The 21626-nt window shown below is 38.1% G+C and overlaps 1 protein-coding gene across 1 annotated transcript in view; it reads left to right on the forward strand.

Annotated features, from left to right (window-relative positions):
* The window catches only part of NKAIN2 (sodium/potassium transporting ATPase interacting 2), a 2790781-nt gene that overhangs the window by 397502 nt on the left and 2371653 nt on the right, over nucleotides 1-21626 (forward strand). Inside the window, exon 2 of the mRNA XM_044073873.1 lies at nucleotides 10487-10567. The gene's annotated coding sequence lies outside the window, so the exon portion shown is untranslated. The remainder of the gene's footprint in view (nucleotides 1-10486; nucleotides 10568-21626) is intronic.

The raw sequence follows: 21626 nt of genomic DNA on the forward strand, positions 1-21626 counted from the left end.
CTCTACCTCTGCTGAAGGTAGCAATTGTGTATAAGGAAGGACAGGGTAGCAGTCAAATAGCACCACCATTCCCACAGCAACACACACACATGCATGCACACCCCAAATGGTGTCAGTATCCCCTCATAAAGCATTTCACTGTAATCTCTTTGGGACCCACCTCTGACATACCCTGCACTCAGTAGTTTTCAAATTAATACAGCACTTACACATTCCCCAATGGAAGAGAAAGCACACTTGTGTTCCATCCTGTGCAAATGATACTAATTCTGCCTTATACACTGAAATTATTTATATAGGTTGCCTATGTCTAATGTACTGTGTGACCAGTTATGCAAAGGTAAGCTCATCCTGGTATTTGAGGCTGCATACATCACATATTTCTTTAGTGTGTATGTTTTACAAAGGCTCAAAGCTATGTGCAATCCGCTGCCTCTTTGTCAGTGACAAGACATACTGCATCTGGTTTTGTTTACCATGTTCATCCCCTACTGCTGTTTCCTCCACTAACCCCTCATTTGTTTCACCTTTCATTGGCCACTCTTGTTGGATGATGATTGTCCTGCATAGATTCTCCCTGCTGCAACTGTTTCTAAATTATCATGTTGCATAACATTATATACACTGAGAATATTATACAATGGGCACCTAGACATATTGCAGGGCATCGCCAGACACACCCAGACAGAGAAATCATGTCATCAGCAGCCCAAACACATGCTCCACTATGACCTATGTTGTGATGAGGCATAGTTTTATTTATTGTCTGTAAAATCTGGGAATTTTAGGTAGGTGTCATCAACCAGATTCTCAAAGATTATACAACATGGTCAGCAATATGCCCCTGGGGAAATAACCCTTTACAAACCACTGATAAAGGTCAGACATGCCATATGTTGACACATGGTAGCTGCCTTGTTGATCTGCATGCACATTGTAGACAATACTCTGTGCATTACAGACCACCTGCCAGCTAATGGAGTGATGCCCTTTATAGTCCACATACTTTCTCTCCAGGTGAAAATGTGGGACCTTTATTTTAATGTGGGCACAGCTGCTGGTTCCTAGCACCTCAAGGAAGTTGTATATGTCAGTTGATGGTTCCTAGCACCTCAGGAAAGTTGGATATATCAGTTGATGGTTCCTAGCATCTCAAGGAAGTTGTATATATCAGTTGATGGTTCCTAGCACTTCAGAGAAGTTGGATATATCAGAGAAGTCCCACATGGTGTTGACCGTTGACTCTGTGGTACATGGGAACCCATATGCCTCCCTCATGGCATCTTGAAACCGAATGAGTATTCACAAGACAGATGCCTGGTAAACCCCCTCTTTGTCCCCTGGTAGTCACGGAAAGTACTTATAGCTAGTATTCGTAATGCCACATAGGTTCTTAGGTAGGTACTAGGCTATCAGCCCTGGGGCCTATACAAGCCCAGCCAAAAAGGTACCCTGGCTTTTGCCACCCAAGAAAATTATTTTCCTGTGCCACTGTCGAGCAGAGCCACAGAGGTGATCCCTGGGGTGAATTTCTTATTTCCCATCCAATAATCAAGATTTTTCTTGAAGAGTGCTAATGAGGAGATTTGTTTGATATAGATAGGTAGTTTATTCCAGAGTATGGGAAGTCTCTGGGACAAGAATATATCCCTCCGGCATGTTCTGTTTATTGTGGTGACAAGGTTTAGGTCCCTAGAGCGTGTAGCTCGGACGGATTGGGATTTCTTTAAGTGGGGCATGTCCAACAGCTCTGGGTTTGACACAGCTTTGTATGTTTGGCAGAGATCACCTCTGAGTAGGTGATATGCGATGGAGTAAAGCTGGAGTTTTTTGAGATGGTCTGCGTAGGGCATCTGTTTGAGGCCAGTAATCCTCTTTGTGAAGTATTTCTGCGGCCTTTCTAGTTGTTGTAGATGTCTTGTGAAGTACATACCAAAAGGGGCGTTGTACTTTATAATGGGTCTAATGAATGATGAGTAGAGGGGAACAATGACCTTTTTTTCTGGATGAGAAACCTTTTGTGATGAGGTGTGCCACGTAGAAGGATTTCCTGACTACTGTGGCGATGTGATTATCAAAGGAGAGTCTACTGTCCACCTGTGTCCCAAGGTCTCTTATCACACTTTCAGTGTTAAGTATACTACTGCTTATGTTTTAGTTCTTGGGTACAGAGTTTTTACCAAAGGGGATGACAATGCACTTTTTGGCATTGAGCTTGAGGCCATGGCTTTGACACCAGGCATCTGTCTCAGTGAGGCTCTTTTGTAGGATGTCCATATCGTTAGGAGTTTCAATTATGGCTCCTAGTTTGCAGTCATCTGCGAACTTCATTAGCCAAAAACCTTCTGTGTTAGCCTGTACTTCAGAGAAGTAGATACCAAATAGGAGAGGACCCAGGACTGTACTCCACTTGTCACTGGTCTGAAGTCAGATTTGGAGTCTGCTACTTTCACTGTGTGGGTTCTGTCAGTGAGCCAGTTGGCAACCCATCTTGTGACATAGGGATTTATACCTAGTTTAGTGAGTTTATCTATAATTCCAGAGTGGGGGATGGTGTTGAAAGCCTTGGCAAGATCTAGATAGGCTGTGTGAACCACCTTACCCTTGTCTACGGCTTTGGTGACTGCTTCAAAGAAGTCTATCGGGTTTAGGAAACATGATCTGCCTTTTACAAAACCGAACTGGGTGGGTTCCAGAGTTTGGAGATTACCAGTGTCTTTGTTTATAAGTTCCATGATGAGGCATTCCATGGCCTTGCAGACCAGGCTCATCAGGCTAATGGGGCGGTAGTTCCCAGGGTCCGTGGTGGCTCCCCCCTTGTGGAGTGGGATAACTGTCACTGTGCGTCATTCAGCAGGCGCAAAGCCTGAGGTGAGGCTATGATTGAACATGGTACTTAGGTGGGATGCCAGTTCGGTCTGTAGTTTGTGTATAATGCAGCATGGGATGTTGTCTGGTCCCATGGATGCTGTGTTCTTGGCTTTGGAAAGTGTGGTTTTTACCTGTGCAGCCGTGATTACAGGAACTTTGCATTCTTCCGGTATAGAGATGAGCTCTTTAGGGGGTGAGAGGGGGGTAAAGTTAGCACTGAACCTATCTGCCAGGATGTTGGCAATATCAGTTGGGTCTGTATATTTAGTGCCATTGTGCTGTTACTCAGAGCAGATCTGAATGTTACCATTGAGATTCTTGACATAGCAATAGAATGTTTTGTGGTTGTCTTTAGAATCAGTGGCAGTTTTGTTTTCGTAACTAGCTTTGGAGGATTTTATCAGGGATCGCAGCTTCTTACTGAGGCTGACCAGGGAGCTCCTCCACTTATGGGATTTTACTCTCTTTTGCAGCAGTTTCTTCCTTCTGTTGTACAGTTTGTTTATGGCAGGGGACCACCAGATTGGCTTCCTTTTTTTTGGAGGATAGCATCTTGGTTCTGATTGGGACAGCACGATCCATGCATTCATGTAAGTGCTTATAAAGTGCAATTGTGTAGGATTCAGTAGTAGTAACTGTATTGTCCATCTGCATGGGTGTCATGAAGTTCACCACTTCTGTCTTAAGAAATATGAAGTTGGCTTTGGATAAATGTTTTTACCATGGTTTTCTTAATGGGGGGTGGGGGCAGGATGTGGATATCTAGGGTAATTAGCTTATGGTCGGATCGGACCAATGAGGTGTTGACTTCAGGTGTGGAACACCGGTCACTCATGTTGGTAATGACTAGATCTAGGATATTGTTGCCCCTTGTGGGGGTGTGGATAAGTTGATCCAGGGCATTGGAGTTTATGAATTCCAGAAAGCGTTGAGTGAAGGAGTTGGTACACAACTAGTTTTCCCAGTTAATGGTGGGGTAGTTGAAATTGCCCATTATTAGGGTGTTTGGTTGAACCCTAATATTTTCCAGTACATCAAGTAAAGAGGAATGGGCATTCTGGGACATGGTGGGTGGTCTGTAGCAAGCTACAATTTGGATTGCAGTTTTGCCCAGAGTTAGTTGCACTTGGATAACCTCGGCTGCATTATGCTAAGCAACTAGCCTGGAGGTGTGGATATCCTTAATGAATATAGACACACCTCCGCCTTTGGTGTTCTGGTCCAGGTTACATGGCCGAAAAGTGTGGTATGTGTTATAGCCTGGTAGTGCAGGGGTGCTCTCTGGACCCTTGAACCAGGTCTCAGTCACTGCACAGATTTTGATGTTCTCCATTTTAAGGAGTGCCTTGAGTGAGTGCATACCTTAGTATCCACTGACATAGGTACTCCATGACTCCCGTGAGCCTGAAAATAAGACCACCACATGTCTACAAGCTCCTACATGGTGTACTTTTCTAGGCGGTACAGATTTACAGCATCGTTGTCATGAAAACCATGAAATGTTGAGTGGTCAGATGGCATGTCATTTCAGATGGTGAAGATGCACACCTCCATTGCTGGTAATGGCAATGAAAGCCTGTTTCACATATGCATTGACTAAAGTTGTGGCAAACCCCTAATCTGTCTGCTATACCCCTGGATGTACACTAGGATTTTCTCTGGTCACTAACATTTGTGATTGGCATCACATTGCGCACTTTATGTGTTTCCAAGTCACTCCATCCATCATGTCTTACCAAATCTGCATACACAGCGCCTCTCATTTTAATTGTTGTGTATTACCATCTCATAATATTTCCATTACCATAATTACCATATAATTCAAGCAGCTTTACTGCTCATGCTCATTGTCTTTGTGCCATTGTGTCTCTGAATTGCACACATCTTGTGCATGGTTACTCACTGTACACAACTGCCTGCCACAATGAGCCATATGTTTTTGCATCCAAGGGAGTGACCCTGCATTCCTCATGAACACATTCATGGTAGGTATTTCAGATTAAAGGCTACAGTTTAATGGCTAGGTCACTGGCAACAACTTTTCCATTACTAACTCTTCTAGAATAAAATAATGAAACGGAAAAGGATTCGGTCAGATCACAGGGGTTAGTAGATGACATTCACACATGATCCCTCTTCCAATTTTGGTACCGAATGAGGCATGTAATTTTATCAAACATATGCATATAGTGTGGAAATGGCTTATTAAAGAACATATTCTTCCTTGATATAATTAGGAATAATACCCTCCCATCCACCTCACAGGATGAATGACTTTTGTAAAAAATGGAATAATTGGATTTGAAATGGGTTTTTCAATTGAATCCACAGGGATGGTGTTAAACTAGCATTGATTTATATGTTCATTATTATATGGCTGACTCTGGTGAGTTTGAACAGCTGAACCTCCACTGATTCAATTGATAGGGGAATACACTAACCCACATACTATAACAGGGAACTGCGGGAAATGTGAGTGAACTGTGTTATTTGAATAGCAGTCTTTCCAGACCTTACACTTCCCAGTGGTATGTATAAGATGTTGACTGATCACATAGTCTATGCTCGTATCTGTGCAACAACATGGGGGGACAAACTTTGCAGTTGTAAATATGAGAACAGACTCTGCAGTTGTTAAAAAAAAGGCAAAGTCAAGGTGGTGACAGGACTTTCTTGGAAACTTTCTAATGATGTAGTAATTACTTTTGTTAAGATTTAGTGTCATATTTCTTGCTGAAGAGTATGCAAAACCATTGCACTTGACCTGCTACGTGCATTTGCTAGTTGCTCATTGCAGGAAAGTTTTTGAATATGATTTTATTCCAACACAAAGTTCTGGGTGGTGAGGTGCAGTGAATCATAGGAAATATTTTCATTACATTAAATATATTCCCTGAGATTTGCCTGTGTTGTTTCCAAATGTCTTTTTGCCTTTTCAGTAATTCCTCTTCTTAATACACTTTTTCTCTTTGCTGAAGTTCATTGCAAATACTGTGCAGGAAGGCTGGTATCATACAGTTAATTAATTAGTGATGAATGTGCCACAGCTAGGTACCATGGCTCATAAGATAAATGACTGCTAAACAGACAGCACTGACTTCTCAGTTAAAACTGTATTTGAGCCATTTTAGTAATCCAGTGCGGGTACTTCTGGATGTATGAATCGAACATCTAGATGCTAAAAATATTTTCCACTCTCACCCTCCTGGGCATGTCCTATACTTCTTTTCCCAGTTTAGGTCAACCTCTTCTTATTTTGCTGTGAATGATTTGTCTGAATGTGGGGATAGCTGCATATCATAATCAACACTATTCTCTAATCTTATGTTAATATGACATCATTGTTATACAATGCACAAACCCAGTGAGTGATACAGCTGTTTATTTTCATATGAATGCATTGCTGATATATTTATAATATGCCTTATTTTATTACTGATTGCTAGACTTCCAGCACATGATGGCAACTCAGTACTGAAATGGATGATAAAAAAGATATTGAGTTCACAGTGTCACACACATTTTGGTGACTTTTCTGTGTAAAGGCAATATTAGTACTGTGTTCTTTCTTATAACATTTCACAACAAAAGCGTATCATTTCTGGCATGTAAGCATCAGCAAATTGTCCAATAAGAGGCTGAGTCATGCTTAGCTTTTCGGCACCTTCTAGTGTTAAGTACGTTCTACTGCATTTATTAAAAGATGATGCACCTATCAAGTTGTGATTATCCATATGGTATACTTACCCAAAGTACTCAGACCTCTTTTAAGAGGGTAGCTGATGTCATTATGGCAAGATCCATGCAAATAAAAAAAAAACTTATGATCTAACCATGGCTACCACCATATCAAAATGAAACATACTATTGCAAGTAAATGTCAGTAGTAATAATGCCATTAGCATTCACCAGTGATTTATGCCTTATTATTAGCATTTAACAAGCATTCACTATGACTATCCAAAACATGCAGCAAATTCTCCTTCTGAATGTTTATGTTTCTTCTTTACTAAGAGTTTATCAGAATAAATCAATAATTAAAATCAGCCTTTAAATACAGAGACACAATGAAGCACATGACTTACAGCAACCAATCAGAGCCAATATAAAAACTTAGGCACTTGGTAGTGAGTTAAAAATTACAAAACAATGAGTCTGGAGGATTCAGTCTCTAGATGATGACAGTACTCAAAAATTGTTCTGTATTTTTATTATTGCAAGTGTGTTTTTGATGTACTCTGTGCCACTTATTACACACTAGTTATATTTTAGAGTGATTTTCATAATATCGAAATGTTATTAAGCGATTTTATATTTATTCATATCTTTATCTCTCTGTATATATGGTACTCTTCCATTGGTTCGGTTAGTCACATAGTTTACAAGAAGGATAAATGGCCATCAACTGAGTAAAAGTTGGAGTATCAAATAAAAAATGAAACAGTTACAGATCATGAAGCTCCAACTAACACAGCACAAACTTCATTGAATAAATAAATAAAAATGGATATAAATGCTAAGCCCTTTCACTGTGTTTTGCCACTTATTCAGACCTAAAAACTTAAAAAAAATGTTCACATTTTAATAATAAGAGCCAAAATTCATGCCCAGTAACAAAATACTATACATATCATCCAACAGGAAATACTTACTAGTGTGCAATCATAGAACAGAGACTAACAGTAAATCACAATGTACAAGTCTGAAGACTAGACCTATCAAAAGAAAGTGAGCTATCCATCTAAAACTCCTAACTCTTTGGTGGACTGTAAAAACAGTTATCCAGTAAAATGCAATTATTAAACAGCCAATCTGTTTGCAAAGCTAATACACACCTACTTAATGTGAACCAATCCAAAACCCCTATCTAAAAACAGAAAAAAGGCATTTGCCAATCATTTTCATATATATATATATATATATATATATATATATATATATGGGTTCCATACACTAGATCGAATTTTCACTAATTCGAAATAGTGCATGCAATGTTCACTGCAACGAAAGTGCACTTAATTGAAAGTGCACTTATGCGAAGTTCAGTACAATGAATGGGTGTTGTACTGAACTTCCGTGCAGCACTCACAGACCTTAGGGTTAGGGCACAGGTCATAGTAAGGGGATAGCCCATAGGGCTATCCCCTTACCATGACCCATGCTGTAACCCTAAGGTCCGTGATGACTGCAGCACAGTGAAGGACATAGCAATGTCCTCCACTATGGTGAGATAGTCACGAACCTTAAGGTTAGGGCATGGGTTAGGGTAAGGGCATAACTTTATTAACTATTCCCTTACCCTAACCCATGCCCTAACCCTAAGGTCCGTAACTATCGCACCATAGTGGAGGAAATAGCTTGTTTTTTATGTCCTCCACTGTGCTGCAGTGTTTTCGTTAAGTGCACTTACGCAAAAGTTCACTTTCGTTAAAGTGAACTTTCGCAGAAGTGAGGCTTCCTATTACAAGTTCGAAGTAGTGAACTTTCATTCTTGTAATAGGAATCCATAAATATATATATATATATATATATATATATATATATATATATATATATATATATATATATATATATATATATGTGTGTGTATAGCCAATCTTCTTTCTATACGTAAAAAAGAAAAAAAAAGCATTAGCTGAACTTATACATATGGTAACAAATAAAATATAAACATAAAACATTTATTTTATTATTTATTTTAATTATTGACATTTGTTGACCAACCCCTATCACAAAAAGCAACAAGCAGGTCATGACTGCTGAGAAGAAAACAATAAAGAATAATAAATAATCAGTATGTCACATTTAATCGATAACAAAAAAGTAAGCGGTTATCGAGAAAATCAATAATTACAATGCAAACCGTCAATATTTTATATCAATATATAATTTCATATATTTCTAGTTATAGTTATGTTCTGTGTTCCACAATAAAGGTGGTATGAATGCTATGCTATTCAGCACCCTATTTCTAGTAAGATGGATTTAGAATTACATCATTTTATTTCATGATACATAAGGTAATACGTAAATTAAAATATTTTCCTTATTTTTTTGTTACATAAGATATCGGAGACTGATTTCCAAAAAAAGTAATATGTCTGTAAAAATTCTAAGAAGAATGTTGGCAGTGTGGTATGTGATTTAGGGGTGACACAGTGGTCCACAAGTTAACATTATTGTCTCACAGCATTTGGTTTTCCTTTTCAGTCCTCAGTGACATGCCTTCACTATGCACTCTACAATCCACTCTGCATAAGTGTAGAGTTTTGCCAGGTAATCATTTCCTCCCACATCACAAAGACTTTCCATAGGTGAATTAACTTTCTTCCTGTTTATGTGCTTGTATCTTGTAAGGGATTCACACCCTGTTTGGGATAGTTAGTCTGTCTTGCACCTGGTGAATGCTGGGATAGATTCTGGCTCCCTGTGATTTGGAATGGGATTAACTGGGCAGTCAGAGAAGCAATGTATGAATAAATAAGTGATTCGTGAAAAGTTAAAGGATGCATTATTATCACATATCCTGGTCTGCATTTGGCAAGTCCATAACTACTTGTACCTAAATGCAAATAGTTTCAGTTGTATTCATTTTCACATCTGTGATTTCCAGTATAAGCCTCTTCATGTTATACATTCATTCTATTAGTGTCTTCAAGTTATCAAAAATTACACTGATTTAACTTTCCACTCAAATGCTGAATGAAAGTTTACCTGTGGCATTGATACTGTTTATCCAAAACCTGCTACAGCAGGAGAATGGAAGCATTACACAGAGTAAAAAAATAAATAAATAACAAAAGTTGGGTAATTGCTACTCCCCATGGATGACAGGATAGTGAATTAGCTTATATAATAAGCATCTGTGCTTATGAGTCCTAATGCCTATGACTTCTCTATTGTTTTGGTGCTTGTATCTAATATGAGAACATTATAACATGAAAAGAGAAGGCTTGTGGCCCCAGTTTATGTTTTCAGTGTATATTTTTGCAAACTTTAATAGGAAAATCTCTTTAGAGAAAAGAAGGATTGTAGAGCCATTGATAATATTCCATTGCAGTATGTGAACTTACAAATAATTCTTACAGCGGTCTACAAAAATATAAAGTAAATCAATTTAGTGAAAAAAATATAACAACTTGGTTTATAAGATTAAAAAAAGTTATAGAAGCTTGTTGGGCCATATTGCAGTAAGAGAACATAATTTATTTCCATTTCCACAACTAGTAATGACAAATCTGGTGTTTAAAAGAGGAGGCATTCTTCAGGAATCATTAAGGACTATACACATCTTTCTCTTTTTTCAGTAATACTCCAAATGTCAATTTATTTCCAAACCAATAAAGCTGCACTCTTTTTATACTGCAGCATCCAGATGATTAGTTTTAAAAGGATGGAGAGATCTATACTAACAGGGTATAACCATCAGGTTTCAGTGATATTTACAACAGAATTCAAAGCTTATTGGCAAAAATAAAAATCCTTTTATATGGAGACTCCCTATGGACATTTTCAATTATATCATTTCATATTGTGATAAAATTGAATATTATAGTAGCATACAGTCTGTAATTCTGAAATAAATAACGTATTGCTTTTGTTTATGTCTTTGCAGTATGCAACCTGGTTGGTCTTGTGGATTACCTGGAATGTGTTTGTTATCTGCTTCTACCTTGAGGTGGGGGACCTTTCAAAGGTAATGGACCCTGTTGGTTTTAATTATTAGCCATTTGTTAAGACAGAACTTTACTATGGAAATAATGTTTCATCCAGAACAATGACTTTTAGATACATAACTACAGCTTTAGTGAATGCACATTACAGTGTGTTATATTTCTTGTCTGTTAAAACATTCTATCCTGGAAGTGATATGAAAGAAGATGTATGGGATACTTGTCTGATTATCATATGCAACAAATTTGTATTTACTGAATGAGCTGCAGGATACCTGGTGTAGTATCCTCAGTGTACCTCTTATAACTGCATGCCCGTCAAAAAAAAAAGAAAAAGACAACCTGTACATCAAATAATAGTAAAAAATGGATTTTATAGACTTTTTGAAGAATTGTTGCATACATGGAAGAATAAAACAAATTGCTCTGTCATCATTTTTGGAAAGGCGGAACTCTTTTATGTTGTTATCCTGTTTTATGGTAAATGACATATTCTTCTATTACACAATATTTTTAGAGGCTGTCATGTATTGCAGTCTGAAACTTGAACAGCAGTGCTGATGTTTAAAATACCTATGCTGATGGATTGCAATTAGAAAATAATGTTGTTTTTTACTCATTGATAGAAGTGAGCTATAAGTGCAGTGCAGCTGAAATGATCTGAATAGCCTTCCAGTTTGGTATACAGTCTATAGATGTGTGCTGCATTTAGCTGATCTGTCTTAAGCTGTCCTGCTTTTGCAGCTGGCTGCTATTGTTTGCATATTTTGTGGTTGTACTGTATGTCTGCATTAATTACTCTTTGACTTATTAGGTTACAATGTTTGAATAGACAAGAAGCTGCAGTCACATGACAAAGTTGAAGGTCACACGCATAGTGTGTATCACATGTTGTATACCTCATTTGAAACATACCAGAACATGGAATCCTCAATAAATAAGAACAGAGTATTCAGTATCACTGATCAAAGAACTGTTTCAAGACCTTTATAAGGAATAGAGATTGTATCCAGAAGGCACTTCTGGGTTTCAAAGAATTCCTCATTTTCATTTCATTTTAACATTTATGTATACAACAAGGTAATGACATTTCCCCATAACCAGTTATTCATTCTCTGCGTAAGGCATTTTCAATATGTTTGTGATGAATGCATGCACTGAGCAAAACATTCATCTTAGGCTATGATCTATATACAAAATAGACCAAACTTGGCATGACAAATGTGTCCTCTAAACTGTCAGTACTTAACAAATGTAGTACAGTTATCAAAGGTACATACTTATGCTCAGAATTTGTTAGTACTGTTATTTAAAAGCTAAAAGATAGCTCCACTGCATTATGCCATTTACACGGTCTGATAGCTGAAATTAAACCCTGGTTTCTATCTTGTGAGAGGAGAGAGAGCCAAGGTACTTCAGGTTTGGGCTTGTTTTAAGCTAGTTGCAGGACATTCATCAGCAGAATAATGTACCTGAACAATTTGCATCGCCTCCCACCCTGTTCATGCTGTGTTCTTTAAACTGCTGCTGGCTTAAAATGGTTCCAAGCCATTTAATAACAAAGTCTGGAGAATTATCATCTCTTTGTTATGTAAAGTTCATTTTACCAGCCTGTATCTGTTTTAGCTAAATTCTTTAAGCTTATAATCAGCAATTCCAGAAAACAGCTGCACTGCAATTTACAATTTAAGTGGTCTAATTGTTGGAATTAAACCCCAATTTCTTTCTTGCGAGAGGAGTAACAGCCAGGCTAGTTCAGGAGTTCTGATTGTTTTGCCACAGTTCCAGGATATTCAACAACTGTGCAAAATAAATGAAAATGTTTTACAGCCTCCCCCCCAGTCTTTGTGTTCATAGACTCCTGCTTGATTAAGATAGTTCTTGGAGGTCAATCAGTAGCACAGCTAAGTGCCTGAAGAATTTTCATTTATTTTTATCAGTTTTTATGTTCACTTTAACAGTTGGTATTTGCTTTAGCTAAACTCTTTATACCTATATTCAATAAGTCCAGTAAATAGCTACACTGTGGTTAGATCATATAGGTGGTCTAACACTTGAAAATAAATGCTGTTTTCTTTTTTGGGAAAAGATTCAGAGCCGTGCTAGTTAAGGATATATAATTGCTTTAAGGTAGTTCAGGGACATTCAACATCAGAGCTAAGTGTCTGTCGCTGTTCATGCTGTGGTCTTATCTGTCATTGACCAAATTCCCTTCATCTCTTCCTTCATTGGCTGTTATCAGTAAGCACAAAAGCATAATTGTGTATAACAAATCCTTTAAACTATTTAAATGTATCAGCCTCCCATTTTAACCCATAGATCTAGAATACAGAGTGTCTCCCAAACCAATCCATGTGGCTGTTTTCACCTCTATTGCTCCTTATTTGCCTACCCTTGCTATAACTTTATCTTTGGAAGGTCATGCCACACTCATCTCATCTGCTCAAATGAGTGAGTTCTAGTAATTGAAACTGGGATGTTCTTCTGCTTTGACTGCTAAAACTTTAGATAACCCCTTTTTTACATCTTTCTACCTGTTTATTGTATAGTGCAGTATCTACAAGTATTAACTCCTTTTTTTTATTCTTACTTTTAAAATCTACAACATCTGGAACAAGAGTACTAGTCCCTTACGAGCAGTCTGCATTCCACTATAATTACATACACATACTCTGATGTATTTACTTGTCTAAACACCTAATCACTGGATAAGATAAAAGGTCAGCCTGCAGGTTTCACCTGTGTTGCTAGCATTTTAGCTCTAGGTCTCCTGAAACAGTGAACTAAATACCTTACTCTCACAGATAAGGAACGTATACTCTACGCTAATAATTTCAACTGAGAGAGTTGTAATTACATAATTAATCTAGAGATGTCCCTCTCAGTAATAAAGTTGCCATGTCAGCTTCATACACTTCCAGCACAAGCCTATATGAATCAGACCAAAATGTCTTATGCCGAGACCATAAAGGAATCACTCCCAAAGCCCCCTAGATATAAAATTATGTTTCAATTATAATCAGACAACTCATCCACCACATGCTCACCTCTAATAAAGAGTGACCCTGAGCAAAAGCATTCTAAATCTACCTCTTTGAGCACAGAGTATAGTTTATGTATTTATTTATTTACTACTTGATAACCATGTAGGTGGACCAGATCTCATTTTCAACCACTACTAGGGCTCAAAGGCTATAAACAGTGCAAGCAATCTTAAATTTTACACTTCAAATATGATAAAGCGTTAGGATTACATAGCCGCAAAACTTTAAAAAGTCCATATACATTTATTTTACAGTTATTATACAGTTTTTATAATGTAGAATGTCATACAGCTGTTTATTTGTTTATTTATTAGAATCTGTTTGCTAGGAAGGTCCAACTGGGTACAGATGCCCTTTTTCAGTAGAGGTCTGGTGAGAAATGCTCCAAGGTAAGACATTTATAATGCAGTTTCAGTGAACACATAGAATAGTAGTCAGTATAATAAAATTTGAATTGATATTCACAAAAAGCAATGTCTTTCGGCTTTTCCCAGTTAGGCATCACCACAGTGGATCATCAGTCTGCAGATTGATTAGCAGTTGTATTTTTACAGTGTTGAGTTGCCAGCCCAGTACCCGACCTTCACAGAAGACACACACATACACATACGCACCTACCTGCATGTCTTTACAACTCACTCAACTGCAGGAAGAACATGCAGACTTCACACAGAAGGCACTCCAGCTGAGGATCGAACCAGAGAACATCTTGCTATGAGGTGACACTATTAACTGCTGTACCACCATTGCCATATTCACAAATACTAATACACAAGCATTGTATTAAGAATTTGCAGATAGAAGAATGCCAAGTAAGACAGGTAGAAGAAACTTAATAAATACATTAGAGTGAAGTATTAGAGGTGCTAAGCAAGTTATACAGCTGTTATATATTTCTAATAAAGTAGCAGGTTTGCATAAGATTTTATCAGTTCACATAGGTTGCAATACAGTTTGACATATAATTGCTTCTTATAGGTTTAAAACTGAATTGCCTTGGTGAAAAAAATTGTCAAGTCACTAAAAAGAGATTACAGAGATAGGCCTAGAAACTAAGAAGAAAACAAAGGAGTAAAAAGAGAGATGGCAAAGGAAAACAGATGACGCACTGTAAGCATTTTTAGAATTTTAAGCCTGTTAAAGAGCTTATCCATGTTGTTGTGTCTTTCAGCTTTTCCTGGTTAGGGGTCGCCACAGCAGAACTCCGGTCCACTAATGATTGGCAGTAGATTTTTCACGAACGCCGAGGTGCCAGCTCGACGTTCAACCTTCAATGAAGGCACGTCCATTACGCATGTCTTTTGAATGCCCACCCAACCACGGGGAGGACATGCAGACTCCACACAGAAGGCACTCCCTGCACTCCAGCCGAGAATCGAACGGGAGAACCTCTTGCTGTGAGGCAACAATGCTACCACTGCACCACCAAAGAGCTTATCCATAATCCCTAAAATTTTTATAAGCAACTTCTTTAAATAGGTGAATGGACTTCAGCAACTTGATAAAGGTAGCTTTGTGCCTTGTTTCAGCTGGTAGCTTGTTCTAGAGAGTTGGGCCTGTTCATGAGAAGGCTCTCTCACCAATGACTGTTTTAAAAGGGGGATGGATGTGTTCCTCTGGGAATTCCTTAGGGAGTAGAACTGCTACCTGATTGAAAGTTTTCTTTTCAGGGAGAGAAAGTAGCAGTTATTTACAGTTTTATATAGTAAGTTGCACAGAGGGTAAGTGGCCCTTTCAGTAATGAGTAGACAAGTTAGGTAATTTAGAAGGTGCAGTGATGTATGCAGGTTCCAGCAAGCAGGGCAAATCTGGTAATTTCATTCACAGTAATTTGTAGTCTTTGGATATTATAAAAAAGGATTGCAAAGAGCGTACAGGAAGAAAATAGTTTAGTTAAGGGAAAAGGACATGTTTGGCCAGTGCTTTGCATGCAGTAGGAGACAAAGATGTGATATCCTATAGAAGAGTTTTACTTCTGAGTAGACTTTATTAATGATATTATCAGGATGAGTTGCAAAGCTTAATGCAGAGACAGTGTCTAGGCTTAAGTTTTTGGACATTACGATATAACTAACATATTTATTCTAACATCGGATCTCATTAAGTTTGCCTCCTCAATGCCAGATGTCTAAGCAGTAAATTCCCTGATCTTAAGGTACTTTTCCATTTGGAAAACATCCACATAAGTATATCTACTGGCACTTGATTTAAATGAAAATAAAGTATTCCTTCTATCCCTGGGTTTTTCATGCCTTCACACCAAATGACAACCATACAGGCATCTCCATATCTGTCAATGAATATAATACACACACACTCATTTGAAATCCTTTGTCTATCAGAAACTTGGCTAAAACTTATAACCCATGACAGTGAGATTATCCCCCGTGGTTATAATGTTTTGAGACTTGAACATAAGGCAAAAAGGGTGGTGGGATAGCTGTCCTCTACAAAACAGGGATGCAAATTACAACTTTACAGGACAAACCTCCCATTGTAAGCAATGCAGAAATACTAGTCTCCAAACTCCAGCTTAATACCCACAAAGCCATCTACATCATTTGTACCTACCTCCCCCCAGGTAATAACGTCAATACCCTCAAGGAGATCCTTAGCTGGTTCACCATTAATTTCCCCCAAGAAACCATAGTCCTTGGGGACATGAATATTGACTGGAAGACATGTTCCTCAGAACACCCTTCCACCCACTTAAACATTCATGGTTTTACCCAAACCATTCACTCTCCCACCAGAACTAATAAACCTTCCAACAAAAAAAGCATACGAGACTGGATTCTGATACATAGTCACCACCAAACATGTAAAGTAGGAACCCTTCCTGACAATGTAAGCAATCATGCACTAACTCACTTAATCAGACACAAAACTGATACCTCCAACCTAACAACTTACAGAATAGTTAGAACAAATAAAAACTTTAACCCTGACTCTTTCCAAGCTGAACTCAGAGCTTGCAACTGGGCACCACAAAAACATCTTTCTCTAGATGATGCTGTAAAATACTTCAATGAAAAATTCTTATCCATTCTTGATTCACATGCCCCTTCACAATCTATCAGAAAAAGATCTAAAACTGTCCCTTGGCTATCAAAAGATACTAGGCAAAAAATTAAACTTAAAAACAAACTCTGGGCCAAATTTCGGACTACTAGAGTCCCCATAGATCAACTCAACTTCAAACAATTTAAGAAACATTACAAAAAAAGCTGTATTTCTAGATAAAAGAAACTACTACTTCCATTTACAACAGACTAACCAAGATAAACCACAAAAGTTCTGGGCAGGTATAAATAGTCTCTTAAAACCTGGCCACTCTGACACACCCTCCCCCTCAGGCACCCCCCAAGATAACCCAAAACAGGTTGCAGATGCCTTTAATACCTTCTTTACTGAAACTGTCCAGTCTCTTTCCAACCACCTGTCCCTTGATATCTCCAATCTCACCACTTCCTTAAATGTCTTTAATCCAACACTCCAACTACAACCAGTTCCCACATCTCTCATTTGCACACTTCTCCAAAAACTTAAATCGTCCTCTCCTTCAGCAGGCCTTCTGCCTGCTCAATATCTAAAAATAGCAGCTAAAGCAGTAGCCTTTCCCATTTCCATTCTGATTAATAGAACCATTCTCGAAGGTTACATCCCATCAGTATGGAAAATATTCCATATTATTCCCCATCACAAAGGTGGTAACTCAACTGAACTCTCAGATTATTGACCCATAGCCTTACTCTCCCCCCTGGCCAAAATCATGGAAACATGCATACAAAAACAACTCCTCAATCACTTAATAAATAACAATCTACTGGCTAACTGTCAACATAGTTTTAGACCATTCCATAGCATCACCTCTGCCCTCCTATCCTTCTCTGACTGCATTAATAAAAATTGTAATAATGATATTCTTACCTCAGCCCTCTTCATAGACTTATCTAAAGCTTTCGACATGGTTAACCACCAGCTACTGATATATTTACTAAAATCCCTTGCACTACACACAAGCTCAGTAAAATGGTTGCAATCCTATCTTCACAACAGGCAACAGGCAGTGCGTTGTGACAATAACTTATCCAACCATCTCCCTATTACCCTTGGTGTCTCTCAAGGCCCTCTCCTTTTTTCTATTTTCATTAATGACCTTCATACTAATATTCCCCAAGCCACCTGCATACAATATGCAGATGATTCTACTTTAATTTGCTCAGCCTCATCTTCCTCTGAACTGTTCACCCTCACCCAGTAGGTATTCCAGACTGTTGAGACATGATTCTTAACACAATGCCTAATCCTGAACCCCAAGAAAACAACTCTTACTTTTCTCTCTCACCCAAAAATCCACTCCTCTACATTTTGCAGTAAAATTAAACAACGGTACGATTATATCACCTAATCCAACAACCAGACTCCTTGGAGTTGGGATAGACAATAACCTAAACTTTGATATTCACATTAACAACACTATAAAACTAGTCAACAAAAACTGGGCTCCCTCTACAGAATTAAACCCTTCCTTACTCCTCTTACCAGAACTACCATTGCCCATACCCATCTTATCTCCACTCTCCTCTATGCCTCCCCTATTTACACTTATCTGTCCAAAAGTAACTACAGTAAACTTGCAGTTGCATACATTAATATTGCCAGATTTGCATCTGGCTCTACATTTAGAACCCACCACTGCCTAAACTTAAAACACTTAGGATGGCTTGAACTTCAGAATTTGATTCAATTTCATCAACTTACAATAGCTCACAAAATCCTGTACAAACCCTCTAAAACTCCCATACTCACTACCCTTATTACCCCTTACAGTAATCTTAAAAGCTTATGCTCCTCAAATAAACTACTCGTATCTACCACTAAATCCAACAATATGGCTGGTAATTCCTTGTTCTCTAACACAGTTGGGAAAACCTGGAACTCTCTTCCTGAAAATCTTACTGCAATTTCCGCACTTCCAAATTTTAAATCTCATCTCAAAATTCACCTCAAAACTCAATGGCTCTGCCCCTGCACTAACCCTGATTAACATTGTATGTGCGTCTACCTACTTTACTGTTCTCTTCCTCCAAACTTAACTTTTGTTCCCATACTATCACTTCTCACCTAACAGCCTAACACTTTTATAAGCATCTAAAGATCTTTTATCCTTGAGGAAAACCTCTCCTATTATAAACCTTTCTATATATGTTTTCCTTTGTTATTGTATTTAAATTCCTGATACCATGTATGTAACTAAATGTTTTTCACTAGTTTGTTTAATTGTACCACCGCAATTAATGTTTTTTTGATGTGGAGCTTTTCTTCCCGGGCCTCTGCTGAAAATGGACATATATCCAGTTGGACTAGCACAGTCAACAAATGTAAAATAAATAAAATAAAAATACCTTCTGAAAAATTCCTCAGGAATTACAAACTGGACTCACTGAGCTTCAGATAACTCTAGATGAGATTAATTATCAACTAATAGATTGTTATAGAACAGTTTTGCCTCCAAGTGAGCATGTAAGATTCCTCAGTGTTCTAAATGATCACTCTCTTGGAAAATACTCCAATATTATGGGTGCATTTAACTAGCCTTCAATACCTGAGATACCTCTACCACCAATGTGGGATATGCCTAAACATTCTTAGACTTAATAGACAAAAATTCTCTTGATCAATTGGTAAAGTAACCTACTAGAGGCCACAGCATTCTTGAACGAGTCTTACAAATATGGCTGCCTCTTGCACTATTTCACTTGTATCCCATTCCCCAGTATCGTCTGACCACAAAGTTATGATCTCCTCCTTTAAACTCCAAAGAACCCCTACAAAAAAAAATACTAAATTCAAGGGCTAAAATTTGTCAACCTCAATTTACTCTATCATGAAATGCCATTTAGAAAAATACATACAGCTAACAGTCAGAACCAGAACCATGTATCACAGGAAATTCAAAAACAGCTCACCCTGGTGATCCATTAACATAAATAAAGTATACAACAAAAAGAAAAGTAAAAAAATCCTTAAATTATTCTATAGAGCAAAAGTCCACTTCTCAACAATAATATCAACAGCATTGCAAACAACTGAAGATTGCTTTTAGGTCAACTAATGAAGCCCATGAACATAGGCTGACCTCTGAAGAAAAAGCTTATTATAAATAATTGTTAGATATATTTGAAAACTCAAAAACTTCTTCTGGCTTTTCCCGGTTAGGGGTCGCCACAGCAGATCATGTCTGCTCATGATTGGCAGTGGAGTTTTATAGTGTTGAGTTGCCAGCCCGGCACCCAACCTTCCACAGAAGACACACACACACACACACACACACACACACACACACACACACACACACACACACACACACACACACACACACACACACACAAACACACACACAGACACATACACACACGCACTTTAGAGTATCCAATCCACCTACAGCATGTCTTTAGGATGTGGGAGGAAACTGGAGCACCCAGAGGAAACCCATGCGACCACAGCTAGGACATGCAGACTCCACACAGAAGGCAACCCAGCCGAGGATTGAACTGGAGAACCTCTTGCTGTGAGGTGACAATGCTAACCGCTCCACCACTGCAGCTGCCCTTGAAAACTCAAAAACAATGTCCTTCATTGCTCTGAACCTATTCATAGTAACACCCTACCTTTCTGACCAAGAAGACATTGCCAAAATCCTTGCTGACATGTTTAGTGGCAATTTTACTCTGAGACGTCTATGCAAAGCCCTGAAATGTCTGAATACCTTACTTTTTCCAATTATCTGTACAGATCATTTACTAAAAGTGGTAATCAACACCAAAAATACTTCCTCCATGAGACCTGGCAATATGCCTGGTTACATAATTAATAGTGTTAAACATGCCCTTTTAGATCCACTCCTTAAATTGTTTAACTTAAGTTTATATACTGGATTTGTCTCTGATGATGATACTACACAATAAGGGTGACATTACAACCAGCACATATAGTTACAGACCTATCAACCTTACATGCCTCATGTGAAAAGCCATGGAATGTATTATGACTGACCCCATAAACTATGATAGCAAAATTCTTATTAGACTTGACCTCCAACAGCATGTTTGTTAAATTGTAGATCCTGTTTACTGAATCTGGTTAACGTCGTTGCAGGGTTATGGAGGTTGTATATGGTAACCGTACAGTACAACTGCTGAATCTTGATCTAGCCTGGCAATGCTATGGCTTGAAGATGGGTAGTCTGCTGAGGAGTTTTAGTGTAATGTTGAGGTGGGTTTCACTGCAACATCTTGAACTGTATGAGCCTTCAGTGTGTTTTTTGAATGCTTTATCCCTTTTCTCCACTGTGGTATGACCATGGAGTTGGTGCCTCTGTCTCCCTGTGTGTGTGTGTATATATATATATATATATATATATATATATATATATATATATATATATATATTGGGGGGTGAACACCACCAAAAAATATTTTTGCTTTTTTTAGGGTTTTCAGTTAACTGTTTTTTATATCAGCTTTCAAAATGGGTGAATTAAAAGAGTGCGCTATGATGACTCATAAGTAAGACTCTGTACAAGGTCTTTTACACTGTTCCCCATGCTGGCAACATACTAAAGTTAACTGCTTTAAAATGTATCTATATGTGATAAGATAGATAGCAAATTGGCTTAAAGACAGAACTCGCACATTGCAAGTGCCTCATCAGAAGGTATTAAACTGACAAGAGGTGCCTCTCAAGACTGCTCTGTTATAAATCCAACAGAGTTGTTAATAATGGGAATGAACATTTAGGGAATGCTATTTCAGGGACTTTTCCTTGTCATAAATGTACTATGTGCTCTTATGTAAGTAATGATGATATGTATGTACACACTGTGAATGGACATGTCTATGAGCTTAAGGTATATGCTGATTGCAATACAATGAATATTGTGTATTTAGCTTCCTGTGAGCTTTGCAGAATGTTCTATGTGGGCAAGACTAATAGGTGTTTGAGAGATCAAATACGTGAGCATCTTTACAATATC

The sequence above is a fragment of the Protopterus annectens genome, chromosome 1.part1, assembly GCF_019279795.1.
Source record: "Protopterus annectens isolate FY-2018-M chromosome 1.part1, PAN1.0, whole genome shotgun sequence".
Lineage (NCBI taxonomy): Eukaryota > Metazoa > Chordata > Ceratodontiformes > Protopteridae > Protopterus > Protopterus annectens.